The sequence below is a fragment of the Lonchura striata genome, chromosome 19, assembly GCF_050655825.1.
Source record: "Lonchura striata isolate lonStrDom1 chromosome 19, ASM5065582v1, whole genome shotgun sequence".
Lineage (NCBI taxonomy): Eukaryota > Metazoa > Chordata > Aves > Passeriformes > Estrildidae > Lonchura > Lonchura striata.
The window spans coordinates 8541710-8561329 of NC_140721.1; the positions used below are offsets into that span (position 1 = coordinate 8541710).

The following is a 19620-nucleotide window of genomic DNA, read 5'->3' on the forward strand; positions in this document are numbered from 1 at the left end:
ACTGGTATTATAAAAGCATTGTTTAAAAGTGTCCAACCTGTTTAAGGAAGAAGGCACATTAGATTAGGCAGCCTGCACTTGGGACTGTGTCTAGAAAGGAAATTGTCCAGGAGACTATTGGCCAATAGACTTTGCAGAGCTTTCTTCACAAAATGGGTACAAGTAGATACTTTTCAGGATGACAAGAAGCTTTTCCTTGTCGCACCAACAAGGAGATAAAAATTTTGCTCAAAGAAATTATCTTGAGGTCTGGACTACCAGTGGGAATGTCATCAGACAGAGGTTCACACTTCATTGCTGAAATAGGGCAAAAAAATAAAACAGTAGGGGTGAAGTGAGACTTGCACACTCTATGGAGACCTAAGTGGAGCAGGAAAGTAGAAAGAATGAATCTAAACTTACCAGTAGCATTGTGACCCAGAAATGTTGACCTACTTTGAAATAATGTCAGATTGCACTTTATTACTGGTTTCCCTCAGCTTTAATTCTCACAGCTTGCCTAATCTTGATCCCGGAGTGGTAGAGTATTTCTACACATGGGTTTTGTGTATAATATGATTATGGGAGCTGCTGAATGGGAGCCACTCCATTATGAAAAGAATGAGGGACTTGTTTTTAGAAACAAACTGTGGGTCTGATGGTAAATAAAGCTAGATGCTGAGAAATGAAAGAAACAATGGGAAGGACTCCACTGATTGATAAACTGAATGAGAGATTTATCTTTACAAACAAACTGTAGGTCTGCTGATAAATAAAACTGGATACTGAGAGATAAAAAAACAATGGGAAGAACTATAAATTCCATAAGGAATTCCACTGAGTGACACAAGGACAAGACAAAGGAGAGTATACATTAGAAGGGGGTCTTAGGTATTAGGTGTTTTGGGAAGTCTGTACCTCTCAAGTATCTCAGGCAATGGGGCAAGAGAGAGGGACATGTGCTCAGGAAATTAGGAAAGAAAGGAGGCTGCATCCTCCAAAAATCTGAGAGATCCCATGAGAAATGCCCCATGGCCTCTCCCGTTATTCAAATAAAGTTACAGGGCTCCTTTGTAAGGACATAGCCCTTATGTCCTCTCAGAGGACATAGACCTCTGGTGTTTCTGGATTAATCTTCCTGGCAATTGCAATTACATGAGCGAAGTTGCAGATCTTAACACTGGAGCTGTGTTTCTCATTTATTACCTTTCAAACTCTTTGGTGTTTTTGAGGGGTTTGGGGTTGGTGTTTATGTGTTTACAAATCCAATAACAATCCTCATTAAGAGATGCAAAACATGAAGCCACTTTGATCCCAGGCAGATGGCAACTAAATTAAGTTTAATTAAAGAATGAGAGCTTTGATTCAAATAATTTTTAAAAAATATACTGCACCGAGATGTTAAAGAACAGCATAAACAGCATCTGTGCTTTTATTCAGAAGACTGAATGAATTTTTGAGGAAACCCTTTGCAACGTCTTCCAGAGCCAACCCCAGGTTGTGGGATGTGGCTCAGTAGGCAGCATGGCTAGAGGGTGCCTCCACAGGATCCTACTCCTCCCAACTTTAGAGAAAGGGTGGGAAAATGTTATAAATTAATGCTCTAATTTATTAATTAAAGAAAATGTATTAAATGTTCCAAATATAAATTTAGAGAATAACAACAAAAAGCCATTATATATATAAAAAAAAAAAGGGTCAGTGCCGAGCCTGGGATCGGCACAGGGTGAGACACAGGTTTGACCACTGCAGCAGAGGGTCCCCTCTGTTCACACCAACCATCTTGCTCAAGCGGTGTTTATACAGTTTATTTTGCTCGGGGCAGGGATTTCAGAGATGGGTTTTTCTTTCCATTCAAAGTCTCACATATTCATAGTCCCTTTTCTCTGCTGAGTTGAACAAGACTGTGTCTGGGAAGTGATGCATGCCAATCAGAGGGTTACTGGAACTCGACATTGAGATGCAGTCTTCTTTATGGCTCTGGCTATCTCAATCTGAGATACTTATCATTGCCTGGGTGTTCTTCCAATTACCTTGGACAAGCACTCATTTGCAAATTAGGTCCTTTTCTTCCTGCTGCCAGCTGCTGTTTCGAAATACTGTGGAGCAACTTTCCCCTGCTAAAGAAAACTTACAGGAATATTTCTTACCAATATAACATATTTCATACATCTATTTCTCACAAGCATGAATTATATAAAACACATATAAGAGAAAGCAATAGTGCAGTCACCAGTGAGGTCTTGCTTCTCTCTTTGGGTAGTTTTGGTTTGGTGGTTTTTTTAATATTTATTTTTGTTTTTGAAGAGTTCAACTGTTGCCAAAGTAAGACTACATCTTAGCTGCAACCAAGTTTTGGACTGTTTTCCAGCAGTCATTACAACTCATTCCTTCCTGCAGAATCCAGACCTTTCCAGAAGTGCACAAAGCAAGCATGGCTGCACAAACATTACCTGTGGTTCTTTCTAGCCTACACAACTTAAAGCAAGTTGCTTATCCAAGGCTAAAGCTTATGGAATGGAGGTTGAAGGGTTGTGAGAGGCTCCATCCTGGTTGTGGAAAGTCTTGGCTGCCCGGGAAGCTCCCAGACTGCTCCATCCAGGGCTCAGTGCTGCCCTTGAGGTCAACCCTGCTAGGCAAGATGTGTGCTAAGATATGTCTTTACAAAGAATTCTGTGGTTGAAGGTAGGGGTGTTAACATCTTTGAAATGGGTCTTAATGTCTCTACTGACTTCAAGCAGCAGGATTGTTGCAGAGCCCAGACAGCCTGACACCTGAAACAGTCAAGAGAGTCTGCAGAAACTTGAATTTCTGAATTTTGGGGGAAAATTACAGGTTCAAGGAGGCATATATGGTAGACAGTTCAGGAAGATTGTATCTTCCTAGTACCTTGGCCAATAGGGAAAGGAAGAAGGCAACATGGCGCTGGGAGTTTAGGATAAAAGGAGGCTATGCCCTCTAAGACCTCAAGTGAGAAAGCGCCCAAGGCTTCTCTCCCTTTATTCAAATAAAGTTGCAGGACTGCTCTGTCTCCTTTATGGACACTGGCTACATGGAGAAGCTGCCAGTGAAGTACCAAAGTCTTTATTTAAATGTACAGCATAGCTGTCTCACTCTCAGGTTTACAGGCGTTACTGCCTGCCCCTTGTGAGAAGTGACTGCTCACTTTTTAAAATTTTAAAGATTTATTAAACCTTAACAAAAAATGCAACAAAAGGACCAAATAAGGAAAAATTACAGCACTGGGAACGCTGACTACCAGCCACATGGCTCATCTTCAGAACAGATGCTTCACCTTTTATATCTCTAGCCCCTCCTAGACCCTTGTCAGTTAACTCCTTCCTCTCTGTCCAGGTCACTTTCTTACATTCTGATTGGGTAATCTTGTGTTCCATATAAGGTATTGTTTCTGCTTCTCTCTGTTCACTGGTTCCCTGCCTGCAGATAACATCTATATAAGGTTTCATTTGCCTCATTTCAAGGTCTTCTGGAGCAGCTCTATATAATGTACGGATTATGTTTTGTTGCACATTCATTGTTAGTGCACTTTTTATTTTCCATTATTAAGCTTTGATTTTCAGGCAGTTCAGTCATTCCCATCTCTTTTTATTTGGCCACATAAGTCCCAGCTAATCTGGTCTGAAAGTTGCATTTGTTGGATGTGATGCAAAAAGTGGCGCCCGAACAGGGACACTGATATTCAGAGTACTGTCATGCTCAAATCAGCAGGGGTGCTGACCAGTAGGTTGTCCCTCTGGACTAAGGGTGACAGGAAGTTGACCTTGCCTCGATCAAAGAGGTAAGGATTCCTGTGATGGACTGCAGGTAAGCTAGAGGGATGGGGAGGATGTTGGCCTATCGCTGAATCGGAGGGAGTAAAATAGGCTTGAGAATGTCCAACCAGAAGAGGGATGTATATGCTGAAAGCTACTATAGAAGGCCTTGGGATCTTTTAAATTAAAAAAAAAAAAAAAAAAAAAAAAAAAAAAAAAAAAAGGCAGAGATGTGACAGTCCATCCTGGACAGATGGGCTGTGGGCTGGTCACATAGAAAGCAACAACATTAGGCCCTGTGAGGAATTATGGGAACAGTTATGCAGATTAAGCAATTCCATATAAGGTTATGCTCTGAACCCTGCCCTCTGATTGGGTAATCTTGTGCTCCATATAAGGTATTGTTTCTGATTCTCTCTGTTCATTGGTTCCCTTCCCTCAGATAATGTCTATATAAGGTTGCATTTGCCTTATTTCAAGGTCTTCTGGAGGAGCTCTGTACAATGTAAGGCTTATGTTTTGTTGCACATTGATTGTTAGTACATCTTTTATTTTCCATTATTAAACATTGATTTTCAGGCACTCCAGTCATTCCTGTCCTGCTCCCTCGGATCCTCTGCAAGGCTGTCTGAGCATGGTGGTGGCTGGCACATCTCCTGCTCTGCCAGCTTGTGCACGACCCTTTTGGCTTTCATTTTAGAGACACTTGGTCCCTGGCTGGTGTGTCTGGAGGAAAATTTGTGAATCACAAACTGCTGCAGCAGTGTCTGTACAAGCTTGCAATGGCAGCAACTTTTCAGAACATGAATAATTAGTCAGCAGCCATGAATGATTTTAATGCCCCGGTTAACAAGTATGGTCTTTGCAGCATCTCACCATACAAATTTGCCAGATTTTCAAAGTGGCAGCTTCTTTTTTAGCTTGAAGGAGATGCACCTAGGGATCCCTATGACATATTACTAGTGCCTGCAGTTTTGAGTAGCATGTTAAGTTGAGGGGTTTTATTTGTGAACTTTGGAAAAATGCATATTTACTGTCACTGTACCCCTCTGTCACAAAAGATAAATTATTTTAAAATGTTTTCATCTTCTTTTGCAGTACACAAGCCAGTGTACACAATCCACTTACAAACCACAAGCCAGTACACAAGCCAGTTACATGAAAACCTCATTCAATCTGTTTGTTGTTGAAGCCCAGCTGGTAAACTAGTAGATGTAAAAAAGAAAAGTGATTCTAAATACTTTAAACCAAGGAATTTAGATCAAAACATTTTCTTTCAGAAGGCTTGTTCTTGAATTTTAAATCTAGCAAGACTACTAAGATTCATTAGTCAGGCATTTTATATATATTATACTTCAAGAATCTGACAGCAAAACTCCATGGAGGTTGTGTATTACACTGAACATCTTTTCTAGAAGAAAGTTCTTAATTTCCAGGCTCCAAACTGTTGCAGCAATTGTTATGGTAATACATTATATTTGTTAATTACTCTGTCTGCTAAAAACATATAAGTTACTTCTAGTCTGAACATTGATTTACAGCATACAGCAAATATTTTTGATAGGAGTCTTAAAAAATCTATTTTTTTCAGTTAGTCATCTTGTAGTCATGCTGGATAAGCACTATTCCACATAAAGTGTGACTTAACTCTATGACTTCAGTTAACTATCCCGCTTCATAGCTCCTGTGGATGAAGGAGATTATAGAGAGTGTGTTGGGAGGAAAGGGTAAAAACAGGAAGGTTTGGTGAGGAGGAGAGAATAGTTTTGATCAAAGTGATTTTGAAGCTGTGAATGCAAGAAATATTGGTGTGAAAAAACTCCATTTATTATGCTTAATATTGCTCATCCTCTGCTTTGTCAAAAACTTGTAAATCCTTCTGCTTTAGTGAGGCAGGCAGCTAGCACCCCCCCAACTGTCTGCTAGAATGCACTAAGCCAAATACAGCCTGTGTCCCCATGTGTCTTCCACAAGGTGTTATTAGCAAGGTAATAAAATAAATCTACTCTTTGCATTTCAGCTGTGGTTTGATGGTTATTCTTGGTTACTTGTATGTGTTGATTCACACAGAGGGATACAGAAGAGTAGGATGCATCCTGACCTGGAGAAATACCAAATTTCCACTCTTTTGAGGATCCGTGTCACAGCAATAATAGTCTTACCAGCAAGAAGGAGCTGGTACATGTAACTCTCAAAATGAATCGTGATTGGTATTTGTAATGAAAAGGCATCTCCTCCACCCCCAGAACAATCCATGCTTGCAGGACAACAGTCTGGACACAGTCTGTGAATGATGTCCTGGCAGTGGGCTTCCATATCGTAGGCAAGTAAACTCCTCTGGTCTTCCAGAAGGATTTGATTGAGTAACTTTTGAACAGGGCTGGCATCTAAATCTGTATGAAATGGTCAGTATCAGCTGTGTGTGCAGTAAGGTGCAACTGGAGGATGCCATCATGAAGATACGGTGAAGCATGAAGTTAAGGATGCCTTCTGCTGAAAATGCCATCTAAACAGCACAGGAACTGACAAATCAATATAGTAATAGTTGTGGCTGCTTAGGAAGATTTGGTGTCCTTTGTGCTGAAGTTCTTCACCAGCAGCTATACCTTCCCCTGCAGAGGGTCTGCAAAAAGGAACCATCCAAGTACTGCAGGGTGAGATCTACTGGATTCAGTTAAGGTGGCGATGATTTCTAACCTTTTAGGATTTTGAGGTGTTTTGGTGGTTGGGGCTTGGGATTTGTGTTTCTAGGCTGCTGCAGAATGCTTCTGTCTCCCACAATGTAAATGATGAGGACACTTAATGTCCAACTGAACAGTGACAAGGAACCACAAAAGCCATGATCTCTTGAATCACTCAGATCAGTCATCACTCTGGTCAGTGTTTGCAGCTGGGTACTTGATTTGCACAAGTCCACAGCCTCCAGTGATGATACAAGAATGGCCAAAGCATATCCTGCAGGGCCCTTTCCCAGCTTCTGAGCTTTATTCCCCAGATGGATTTCTTGCTATTTATTACAATTAGGAGGAAGCTAAATGCTTCAATTTCTTTACAAATGAGATATAGTTAAAGATGTAGTGTTTGGTGGTTACTCTTGACCAACTCTAAAACACACAGTGAATGTTATAAGTTTGAGGCGAATAATTTGATTCAGCCCTTTAAGATCAATTAATAATTTTTATTAATTACAACAAGCGATAGCAAGCATGCAGCACTGGGTGTAGCCGGGAACTCCGCGCTCCGCCAATGGCTCACACACTTTTCCTCTTTCCAGCCCCTTTTTTATACTTTTCTTGAAAACTTCCGCATTCGTATCTTTTCTGCGCTGTGTTGAGTTAGCAATAGTTGATTTCACAAGTGGGTTGATGGGTCTCCTCTGTTGTGGTTATCAGTTCCGGCTAATCCTGCAAGATCTTTCTTCCATATATATTGTCATTACATTGTTTCACAATATCTGCTTGTGGTTACCAGTTTTGCTTAAGCCTGCAAGTTCTATGCTTTGACCTTTACATTTTTCCTTTACTTTAATTTCTTGATGAACAAACAAGTCAACGCAGTTTTTCACAGTGAACATTTTGCAAATACATCAGCAGTTATGGGAGTCTACATACTATAAACAAAATTCTATCAAAATTGTGAGAAACTGCATTGACTTGTTTGTTCATCAAAAGTATGAAATTAAGATAAAAGAGTGGGGGAGGTCGAGGCATGGAATTTGTAGGCTTGGGCAAGGCTGGTAACTGCAAAGATTGTGAAAGATCTTGCAGGACTGGCTGGAACTGATAACCGCAGTGGAAGGAGATCCATCACCCCCACTTGTCAAACCAACTGCTGCTGGAACTGATAACCACAGTGGAAGGAAACCTATCACCCCCACTTGTGCTGGATAAAAAGGGACTGAAGAGAAGTAAAGGTTGTCAGCTTTTGGCAGAACACAAATTCCCCAAGCTGCACCCAGCGCTGTTTGCTTGCTATTGCTTGCTGTAATTAATAAAATTATTAATTGATCTTAAAAGGCTGAATCAAATTATTCGCCTCAATTTATAACAAAAATGATAAAAATGATTTAAAAATCTCTTGGTTTTAATTGCAGTACTTTCAACTGGGATCAAATTTTGAAATGCAGCATTTCCCTTTAAATGGAAAACATTCCATCTACACTGAGAAGGAATAGTGATGTCAGAGAGAACAATTTACTCTTTTCAGCCAGGAAAAAAAGATATCATAGATAGCATTTTGAAAAGTAAATGAAAGACTGCTTTGTTCTGAAGGTCATGATTAACCCCAAGTAAGGCTTTGTGCTGGTGGGGGCTGTTGGCTCTGGAGAGCAGTTCTGGGTGTGCAGCGTGGCCGATCTGAGCGAGCACGGGGCCGCGCACGGGGCCCGGGGCCGCGCACGGGGCCCGGGGCCGCGCACGGGGCCCGGGGCCGCGCACGGGGCCCGGGGCCGCGCACGGGGCCCGGGGCCGCGCACGGGGCCCGGGGCCGCGCACGGGGCCCGGGGCCGCGCACGGGGCCCGGGGCCGCGCACGGGGCCCGGGCGCTCCTGGCTCCCGGCCGGGCCGGCAGCGGGGGCGCAGGGGCAGGCCCGGCGCGGCCCCCGGCGCGGAGCGCGGCGGGAGCTCCGGCCCGCAGACTACATCTCCCGGCGGCCCCCGCGGGCGGCCGCCTGCGCCGCCGCGGCTGCGCGAGCCAATCCCCCGTCCCCCGCCTGGCGCGGCGCGGCGCTGGGGTCGGCCCGACAGCGCGCGCGAGGAGCGCGGCAGCCCGGCAGCGCCGAGAGCCCGCGCAACAGCCTCCGCCGCCGCGGCGTCCCTCCCGCAGCCGTGCGGCGACTCCAGACAGAAGGGCCGGGCTACCGGCGCCCGGCGCGGGTGAGTGGGAGGGCGGGCTCGGGAGCGGCGGGCCGGCGCTCGGGGCGGACCGAGACGCGCGCTGCCGGCGGCTGCGGCGCTGTGAGGGCTGAGGGGCGCTCGGGCTGCTGCGCCGGGGCTGCGCTCGCTCCGCCGCTGGCAGGAGGGGGCGCTGCCGCCGCCGCTTCCCATTGGCCCCGCGCGGGGCGGCGGGAGCGGAGGGGAAGGGGCGGAGCGAGGCGCTGGAAATGGCAGCGGCGGGGCCTGGCCCGGCCCGCTGGTGGTGAGCAGGAGATCTCCGCCTAACTCGCCCACCCTTGCCAAGTGCTGTGGTGTGTTTGTACAGTAAGTACTGCTTAGTGCTACTATATCAGCGTAACATACGTGCCAGAAGTAATTTACTTAGTATGACCTCATGGTTGTCAGTCCTTTTGCACGATGCCTGCGTCTCCTCATTTTGGGGGTCGTCGGGTTGATATAAAATTTAGATAGACAAAGCAAATTTTATTTTTTATCATTTACTTTAAAGAAAGCAGGCAAGCAGAGCTGGGTGTCACCGTCCACTCACCAGGGAGTCACCGCTCCGCTAGCGGCACACGCCACTACAAGTTCACCAGAGTATATGTACTGGTGTAAACTCTACAAAGCATTTTCCAGTGTGCTTGTGTTAGTCCAAATCAGCCAATATCAATAAGCTGGGATCAGCATTTTCATAATCTTTCCACATGGTTGTTGACTTCCAGTCCTTGTGGTTGTCTGGAGGGAGGCCTTTCGCCAGTGTCTGTTACCTAATTTTAGTCTGGTACAAGTGCATCAAGCTTTTTACTATACATAAGCATTTAGTTGCTTTGTTGTAATATCCCTTAGCTCTACCACAACTTCATCTAATTTTTTCTAAGCATCAATCGTTTTGCTACCCCATCTCTTTACTATACTTCTGTTTTCTTGTTCGATGCTTTATTTGGCTATTTGGTCAGAAAGTTTCAAAACTGTTCTTTGTAGTTATCCCAGGGAATGTGTTCCCCTTTGACACAGCAGATACAAGCATTTGGTGATTCCATCGCTGCCGTACTCCCGCCCCACATCGCCAACTGACAAAAATCGCAAAAACAGTTTTCACAGGGAGTCTTCGATGAAGGCTTCAAAGGTCTTCTTTGCACCTGAACTTTTCAACTTTGTCTTTGGAGCATGTGCAGTTAGGGTGGTCTTTGGTCTGTGTGGTCCTAAATTCTGTGTTTTGTGGTTAATTGGCTTTACATTTGCCGATTTCTCGTTAGTACTATAGTTGTCTATCTCTAAAACTATCTACCTGGTGATTTTTTTCTTCTTTTTAGTCTATTCATCGTTAAGCAACTAGTTAACCATATACTAGCCATTAAATTGTGTAAAAAGTTATTTGTATCAGGTTATATAGATATAAAAAGCTATGATTCCCATTATATTGATATCAGGTTATAAAAATCTATCAGCTTATGTTGATATCTTATAATTCAAGCTATTTATATAGGCATCACCGTCCTCAAAATATCCAGTCTAACCCTGGCCTCTGTCAGTGTGAAGCCCTTCCCCCTGGTCCTGTCTTTCCAGGCCCTTGTTCAAAGTCCCTGTCCAGGTTTTGTAGGCCACCTCCAGTTCTGGAAGGCCACAATTAGGTCATCTTGAGACCTTCTTTTCTCCAGGCTGAACAGTCCCAATGACAGAATCACAGAATCACAAGATTGGAAGAGCCCTTCAAGATCAGGGTCTAAGTCATGCCCCAGCACCTCAGCTAAACCATGGCACGCGGTGCCACATCCAATCTTTTTGAACACATCCAAGGATGGTGACTCCACCACCTCCCCGGGCAGCCATTCCAGAACTTTATCATCTTTTCTGTAAAACACTTTTTCATAATATCTAACCTGTATTTCCCTTGACACAGCCTGAGGCCGTGTCCTCTGGTTCTGTCAGTGCTGCCTGGAGAAAGAGCCCAACCCCACCTGAGCACAGCCACCTTTCAGGAGCTGTAGAGAGTGATAAGGTCACCCCTGAGTCTCCTTTTCTCCAGGCTGAGCACCCCCAGCTCCCTCAGCCGTTCCTCACAGGGTTTGTGTTCCCAGCCCCTCTCCAGTCCCGTTGACTCCTCTGGATGCACTTGAGCCTCTCAACGTCCTTCCCACATTGAGGGGTCAGAGCTGGACCCAGCACTCGAGGTGGGACCTCAGCAGTGCCAAGGTCAGGGGCAGAATGAGCTCCCTGCTCCTGCTGGCCACACCATTCCTGATCCAGGCCAAGATGCCATTGGCCTTTTGGCCACCAGGGCACACTGCTGGCTCATGTTCAGCCGGCTGTTGGCCAGTGCCCCCAGGTCCCTTTCTGCCTGGCACTGTCCAGCCACACTGTCCCCAGCCTAGAGTGTTGCAGGGGGTTATTGCGGCCAGAGTGCGAGACTTGGCATTTGGATTTATTAAATTTCATCTTACTGGACTCTGCCCATCCATCCAGCTGTTCCAGGTCTCTCTGCAGAGCTCTCCTACCTTACCTACATGCTCAGCTTGGTGTCATCTGCAAATTTACTAATGAAAGACTCAATCCCCTCATCCATGTCATCAGTAAAAATATTGAACAGGACTGGCCTTAGCACAGAGCCCTGAGGGACACCAGTGGTGCCTGGCTGCCAGCTGGATGCAGCACCGCTCACCACCGCTCTCTGGGCCAGCCACCCAGCCAGTTCCTAACCCAACAAAGAGTGCTCCTGTCCCTGCTGTGGGCTGCAGCTTTTCCAGGGAATGCTGTGGGACACAGTGTCAAAGGCCTTGCTGAAGTCAGGGTACACAACATCCACGGCCTTTTCTGCACCCACCAGAGGTGGGTCACCTGGTAATAAAAAGAGACCATGTTGGTCAAACACAACCTACCCTCTCCTGAACCCTTGCTGGTTAGGTCTGATACCCTGGCCATCCTGTAAGTGCTGCCATGATGATGCTCAATATAAACTGTTCTGTTACCTTACTGGGTATTGAGACCAGACTAACAGGCCTATGATTACCAGAATCTTCTTTTCCACCCTGTTTGTGAATGGGCATCACACTGGACAGTTTCCAGTCATCTGGAACCTCCACAGTGAGCCAGGACTGCTGGTAAATGATGGCGAGTGGCTTCACAAGCTCATCTGCCAGCTTCCTCATCACCCTGGGGTGGATCCCATCTGGTCCTATGGATCATCCAAGCAGCTCAGCAGTTCTCTAAATGCCTTCTCTTGGATAACAGAGACCCATTCTGCTCCCTGACACCTTTTTACCAACTCAGGAGGACAGTTGTCCTGAGGACAAGCTGTCTTCCCACTAAAAACTGAGGCAAGCACTTCTACCTTCTCTTCATCTGCAGTTACTAAGTTCCCTCCTGCATCCAGTAGAGAGCAAAGGTTGGTCTTACCCTTTATTTTGCCGTTAATATATTTGTAAAAATATATTCTCTCAGCTTTTCCATGTAGGAAAGTTGTTCCATTCCTCTAATCATCGTAGTGGTGAGTTGGTGAATAAGGACTTTACAATTAAAATTAAAGCAGATATGTTTGATTACCAGATGGGACGCATAGGGGATATCTCCTCCATACATGTGTGCCTGGTGAGACACGTTTCAGGTTTAGATACACATTGATCCCCCCAGGCCCACATGTCCCTGTCCACCCATTCCTTGCCCACTCTCTACCTCCTTGTGCTTCATATTATAATTAGTCTTCTGTGGTGCCATGCCTCCTGGGGGTTGTGGGCAGGGGTCTTCTTGATGAAGTAAGATCTTCTTCCTCAGTGTTCTCCACTTGACTTCTTATTCCTTACTAGCACAGTGGAGGTTTGGCTTTCTCCCAGGTCAGTTTGTCCTGGCCAAAATCAGGAGCCTGGTCCTGGCTGGTTTGGGTTCTGCTTTATGGGTTTCAGCAATACCTGAGTTTTGCTTTACTGAGATTTTATCTTTATGGCCTTTACCTAGCAGCTCTATTCTTATGTGTTCTGTTACAAGTTGTTTCTACCTAACAAGTTGCATTCCCGTTACAAGCTATGTTCTGTACTTTTTGCAAACTTGCTAAATAAGCTATATATATTTCTGTTTTCCTCCACCCACCTAAGTACATTATATGCTTCTAAAATTCTGAATTTTCATAAACATACAAGTTACCCATGTCAGTGGCCCTGTGTGCAACAGCACAGCCACCAGCAAAGAGCAACTCCAGCTGACAAGAAAGAATTGCTGCAGAAGTCTGTTAGCCTGAAAAAGAAGTTGGCATATAATAGTACGTATGTATGACATATAACCTTATTAGCTTCTATTGGCTTCACAATAATGTTTTTAATCACAAATTATTTTGGGTGTCACCTGTTGTGTTGCCAGTTCTTTGTTTGCACGCTTCTTTTACCAAGGGCTTAGTAAGTGAGGTGCTTGAGAGAAACATCTGCATGGTGGCTATTTCATGAGTTGCCCCCATAAGCTAATCATGTAGCTGAGTTGTCAGTGTACAGGTCTTTCAGTCAGTATCTCACAACAAGGAACAACTTTTAGATTCCTTTTGTAAATATATCTCATATTTTTTTCTGCTTGTTAAACTTTGCATTTAAGATAACAGAATCCAATAAAGCATTTTAAAGGGAACAGTAACTAACTAAAAAAATAGACATGTAATTTTGATATGATGGGATCATGTGACAGGGATCCCAAATGCCTTGCTTCAGTGCCATCCAGACTTGTAGCCTTGCCTACAGTGTCCCAAAGACAGACTAACCAGCTAATTATAGATTCATCAGACCATTGAGTGTAATCCTTTCTTAGGGCACGAAGGTCCTTTAGGGAAAAGGATTCAATAGTGAATTCTGCTTTTGTGTCAGTTGTTGGAGCTTTGAGGGTTCTTCCCTCAGATCATCATTGTCCACTTGTAGATTGGTTTTGGTTTTGTGCTTCTTTCCTGCAGCAGCAGCTGCCAGTGGCTTAGGCTCTGTCTTGGTTTGAAAAGACAGGAGTCTGTGAGGGGAGGTAAGAGCTTCTTGTGAAATAGAAAAGGTAAACCCCCTCCCTCCAAATTACCACAATTTCAAAATTTAAAGGCTCTCAGGTAAAGATATGGGAATGGAAATAACAGTTTTTTCCTAGGGAAAAAAAAAACCTAAATTAAAAAAAAAGTGTAATTAGTACAAACAAAACTAGTGATAGAGTCAGAAACCTGACACCCTGAGGAGTCAGGGTGTTGGGAATAGTCCAGTTAAATGGTGGCTGCTCCTCCTGGAGTGGCAGATGAAATGCTGCTGAAGCAGGGATCCTGTAGAAGGGTGGAGTTTTCTCTGAAGGTCTGGTGATGGAGTAGATGGGTCTGTTTTTTTTTCCTGGAGATTCAGCAGAGAAGAAGCTGCTCCTCTGGCAATCTAGTAGAGAAAAAGCTATTCTTCTGGGAATTTAGTGAAGAGGCTGCTCTGATGTCTTAAAAAATCCTGATTTTATGCAGGTAGGGATGCTTGGCTCCTCTCTCTGGGTGGAGCATCTCACAGTGGGATGATGTAACTTTACCAGTCATACAGTGAGTCATTCAATGGCCTATTAACAGAAGATATCTCCCTGGAGGGAGACATTGTTCTCGGAAGAGATAAGAAAACTGCCTAACCTAGCAGGAGATACCTGCCCCACCTCTAACAGATGGCAAATAGAATACCTGCTTATCATATAAGCCAGGACAGGCTCACTGCCTGGTTTAGCTGGCTTAGGCTCACTGGTTTAGCTACAAACCTGAGTAGCTGGGGTGTTGGCTGCAGCCTGAGTGACTGGGATAGCTGCTGATTTATCTCCCTGCTCCCCTTCCTCTGTCTGCTGCCCTTCAGTATCTAGCAGGGTGTGATAAACATATGCCAGGGCCCAGCTTCTTGAAATAAGCTTTTTCTCCTTAGAGTCATCATTGCAGTTCTTGTTCAGGTATTTCCCCACCTCAGCTGTGTTCTGTATTTGTTCACGTGGAAAGTCCCAGGCTATAGGGTCAGAAAATTCTTCAGGGTTTGGCCCATATCCTCCCATTCTCCACACCACTCAGGATTTTCAATGCATGGGTCTACTCCTGGGTCAGGGGTCTCATCAGCGCCTCTGGACATCTCAGCTCTCATTCTAAACAAGCTTCAGACTGTATAGAGGAAGCCTACCAGGTAATGAAGCGATAGACGGAATAAATAAATAGACTCTACAACTCAATGTAGTTATGAAGTGGGTATGTATGACAGCGCCCAGCACAAGTGAGATCGCTCTCCGAAATCTTGTGCTCCTAGCTGGAGTTTGTCCCACAATTTTATTCACAAAGGTGTTCCATATGCAATACATTACACAACTTTTCTATACATATTCAACCCCTGGCCCCGCCTGTCTTCGCCTCTCATGCTAAATAGGTCCACGCCCTTCTGGGCATTCGTGTTTTTTTGTGGTGGTCTTTACGGGGGTCTCTGGTGGTCTTTTGAGGCTGAAACCATAGTCTTCCTCTGCATTGAACTTTTGAACTCTTCTCCTCTGCACATGCACTTTTGGTTCTCTGCTATCTTATCTGGATAAGTCCATCATCCTTGACATGTTTGGAGACAGAGGGGCCTCCTTATCTGAGTTCTTTGTATTCCTGGTCTTCTCTGGTATTTGTCTTTTTGCAAGAAGCTTTAAAGATTTTTTTTTTTTCTTTCCTATGCCTTTTGTGCTATGGCAGAGGTTTCTTAAAATTCAACACATGATTCTACAAACATGATACATTCATTTTTGATACATTCATTTTGTTAGCTCAAGTGATCTCTGGAAAAATCTCTTATTTCAGTAAAATACCAGGAAAGTAGCTTCTTTAAACATTCAGGGGAAAACTGAACATTCTCAAATAGTGACATAACCGATTCAAAGGAGAAGGAAAGGCTGAAAAGCCTCATCCCCTGCTCCTCCTCTAACAAATTGGATGCAATTACTAATAAACCCCCAAAACATGCTACTGGAACTGGGATGCAGGGAAGGACAAAAAAACTATAAACCATATATATCTGGAACAAACTCCAGTTCCTTTCTAAACTCCCTATAAATCATTATCACCATGCCAAGAAAATAGCTATTTTCATCCGTGTCTCTCAACTGTAAGAATTATGTGTTAGGGACAATACTGGAGCTATCTCTAGATAAGAAAATAATCCTAGGGGCCAGAAAAGTATTAAAACCTCAAAAAAGCCTGGGGACCAAAGACACATGAAGGCCTCCACCCAGAGAGATATTATCAATCAAACAATAGTGCTACTGACTGCTTTATTCCAATACAGAATAAGTGCAACCAAAATACAATCAGTAGAGGGTTTTTCCACTTTCTCAAGCCCCATGTTGGGCGCCAAAAAATATATTTGTCCTGGTTTAGGGCAAATTTGGGAGGAAGCTCCAAAAGGGTACCTCCAGAAAGCAGACTCAAGCCCTTGCCATTACTGGTTCAGGAAGAGATTTCCTCGGAGAAAAGTGGAAAAAACTGTTTATTTAACAGGCAAAGTATTCACAAGCATAAACAATGAATAATATTAAGCAATAAAACCTCTCATTTTGAAGAGATGGTGCTGGAAAATGCCACATCCCAGCCCCTGTGGGCCACAGGTGTGAGCTCCCAGTGTTCTTCCGGGTTTTCAGTCCAGCGTAGGGTTAAACAGTGCCAAGAAAAAGAAAAGCCATTACTGATGATGAAGAAAGAGAGACAGGAACTCTGTGTGATGGTCAAAGAATCCAAATTTGTTGTGGAATACAAAGCCTTATAAAATATTTTGGGAAGGCTAGTAATGTTTGACTCCCAGGATTAGGTTAATCATAACATAAACAAACTTAGACATTTTACAACATCTCTTGCTTGCAGAAGTCTGATGTAATTTTCTTTTTTCTGTAAGTCAGTCTGAATCTTCTTGCAATGTTGTTTTAATCCTCAGAGTTCTGTTTGCTATTGCCAAGGCATCCTGTTATCAGATCTCTTATGCTAACCAGGTCCAAAGTCCATCATCTATCTTGTGTCTCAATATCCCAATAAGCCACAATCCAGGGAATTTCACTGCCACAGCTAGCTCAAAAAATAAAAAAAAAAACCTAAAAAGTAAAGGAGAGCTCTCTCCTGCTGTCTGTCCATGCTGCAGACAGCACAGTCCAGGAGAAGGAATACAGGGGAGCAAGTGCAGTTTCTGAAAATAAATTGTGCACTTCTTGTCTGCCCCTTCGCTCTTGGAGCCAGTTTTAAAGGTGCAGAACTTAATATCCAGCATAAATAGAACAGATGACTGGGGATACAAGAATCATAAAGTCACCCCAGGACAGTATCCAGATGTAATTCTGAGGTACTGAGGCTGTGACCCAGTCCAGTGGAGCACTTCTTTGTTCCTTGGACAAGCTCCTTAGCTTGATCCACTCTGCACCTATGGATCAGAAATCACCTTCCAGGGATGGGAGCAATACTGCATGGGGAGACAGCTTGAACTGGCACTTCTCTGATGTGCTTGTGCATTCACAGCCTTCAAATGGTTTCTAGAATTTCCTTGGTCTGTTTTCTGGACAAGGTAGCTTTGCAAATCAGAAAGTAAGTTTACTCTTATTTTTTATGTAGCATGATTTTTCACCTGGACTAGGATAAACTTGTGCCACTGCTATTTTGGAAGGTGTTGAATTGGTGCAGAACAACTGCATCAGACAGTGGATAGAGATATGGGAGAAAGTGGAAAAGTGTAGTTATCTTCCATTTAATCCTTAATATTGTAATTGTTAAGGTGTCATTTTACAAAGTCCAAAAGGTATAATTAAAATCACTGTCAGCATCCGAACCCAAAAGGAATTCCTAAAATGAGCTTGAGAACTCTTACATATCAAAAGTCATGGCTCACTAAAGATTTATTTATGTCACAATCTCCCTTTTACCTCTGATATTCCACAAGCAATGCCTCTTTTCCTCTGAAGGATAACTCCATCAGCCTCTATCTCCCCGTCCCCATCAGCCCTCTCTCAGGTTGCTGAAGCCATCAACATATTACAATAATTGTTCCTTTATATTTACTCTCAAAATTGGCTCCCTTTTTAGACCCAGTGAAGGACCTCTTTGCACAGGTACCAGTGTTCAGCATCTTCATTATTGGCATGCTGCAAGCTGACTGTGTGTCATGGTTTGACACTGGTGCGATGCCAGCGCCCCCATGAAAATGCACCTTCCCAAATAAATGCTGTGAGATGTGATCCAGAACAGAGCAGAGCAGGCCCAAGCTTAATAACAAAGGGAAAAAAAAAAATCTTTATTGAACTACTACTATGATAAAAGGAAAAAGAAATAAAAAAAACCCCATACACTAAATCCAAAATGAAAACCTTCCAAAACATTCCTCCTCCTCCCACCCAACTCTTAACAAACCACAGTGAGACACAACTTGGACCCTTAATAAAGTTGTCACCCTTCAATATAATCAATACTCAGTCCATCAAGGGAGAGAGGAGTCTCCTTTGCACCACAGAGCCCCAGGAAACACAATTGCCACTTTTTGTGTTTCCATGTCACACATGGCACCGCCCGGAGAAAATCTGCCAGTGTGACACTCTCCTCTCCATGTCACAGTGCTCTCACCACTGTGCATGGATGGAGACTGCTTATAGGGCTCCTTTAAGGATGCTTTGCCAAGGACCAAAAGGAACAACAGTCCAGTGTCTCATTTTGGGACCGCAGTCTCCCCCATTTTCCTTCTCCCCTGGGGCTTAGGGTGAAAACAGAGATCTTCATCTTCCTGAAGGCAGAGGGCATCATCACACCCTCCTCAGCTTTTCTCTGTTCACTCCATTCTTGTACTGGTAGTTGCTGAAGGAGGTCTCTTGGCTCACCACACATCCTCCTAAAATGCAGTCTCTCTTGAAGGAGAAATTGGTTCAGTCTATGGCTAACAAGAAAAGTCCAGCCAAAAGCCACTCCATCATCCCCCCAACCTTCTTTTCCTAACATTTCAGGTCCCAGACTGTCTCTCCTTCAAATCGAGGAGGAGTAATATTTCACAAAGCCTTCATTCCCCAGGAAGGGGTTAAAAGTCCTGGACTCCGGGACAGCTGAAATCTTGGCCCAGACTCCATCTCCCACACTGGGCACCTTCCCGCCCCCTTCTCCTTCTCTGCTGGCAAACTTCCAGGTGTCTTCAGGCTCTCCATTTCTTCCCCTCTAGGCTGGGGGAAGGGGGTGGACAAAGACATCTCAGCCTTCCTCCACCCTTCCTTCCTTCTGCAGGCGCTGGCTGGGTTCCAGTCCTTCACCCCTGGCCTACCTGTGCAGACCGCGTGGCTTCTCCTCACCCACCCAGCCTGTGGCTGGGCAGGGGAGGTCTGCACTCTCCATGAACCAAAGAGAGAGCTCTCCTGGGAGTTCTTGCTTTTTAACCCCGTGTTCTCAGAGGCGTATCCAGCCTTCAGTGTTCACTCCAGCAGCCAATATCCAAACATGACACTCATTGGTTTGACTACCAACTTCCTGAGAAAATTTTCTTCTGTGTCAAACCATGACACTGTCACTCCCTGCCACTTCATCCATAATGCACTTAATCCAAAATGTAGTTTGCTGGCCTGTGCCTGAGAGCCTGAAGGCTGCTAGATGTGTTTTGAGTTTGCAATATTTATCATTTGGGCTTCTGAGGTTTTTTCCCCTCCCATCCAATTTGTCTGAAGTGCTGTAAGCCCTACAAACAGCACAGTGCCTGTTTTCCCCGAAAGTCAGCATATTATCACACGCAATGTGCTACCCTGACTTATGTATAGTACATACATATATGTATATACATATATGCATGTGTAATAGGATACATGTCACCTTTGAAAACTTGAGCCACGTGTGGCCAGGTTTTAGGGGAGCACCAAGCTATCTCATCAATCTCTGAAATGTTTTGTTTACCTGATACATCTTGTCTCTTGAGGTGATTTTTCTTGACTTGCATGTGGAGTTGTTACAGCTAAATTATCTACCAGCTCTCCCTTCCTCCAGGCATGTCAGGTTATTGCTCTAGATATGT

At 44.3% G+C, this 19620-nt stretch overlaps 1 protein-coding gene across 2 annotated transcripts in view; it reads left to right on the forward strand.

The window, feature by feature from the left end:
* Nucleotides 1–8459: 8459 nt before the first annotated feature.
* GTF2I (general transcription factor IIi) overlaps nt 8460–19620 on the forward strand; it is a 98303-nt gene continuing 87142 nt past the window's right edge. The window contains exon 1 of one of the 2 annotated variants that reach the window (XM_085557585.1): nt 8460–8626. The gene's annotated coding sequence lies outside the window, so the exon portion shown is untranslated. Of the gene's footprint in view, nt 8627–8794; nt 8951–19620 lie in introns of those variants that run through there. The other variant, XM_085557587.1, reaches the window with a different exon arrangement.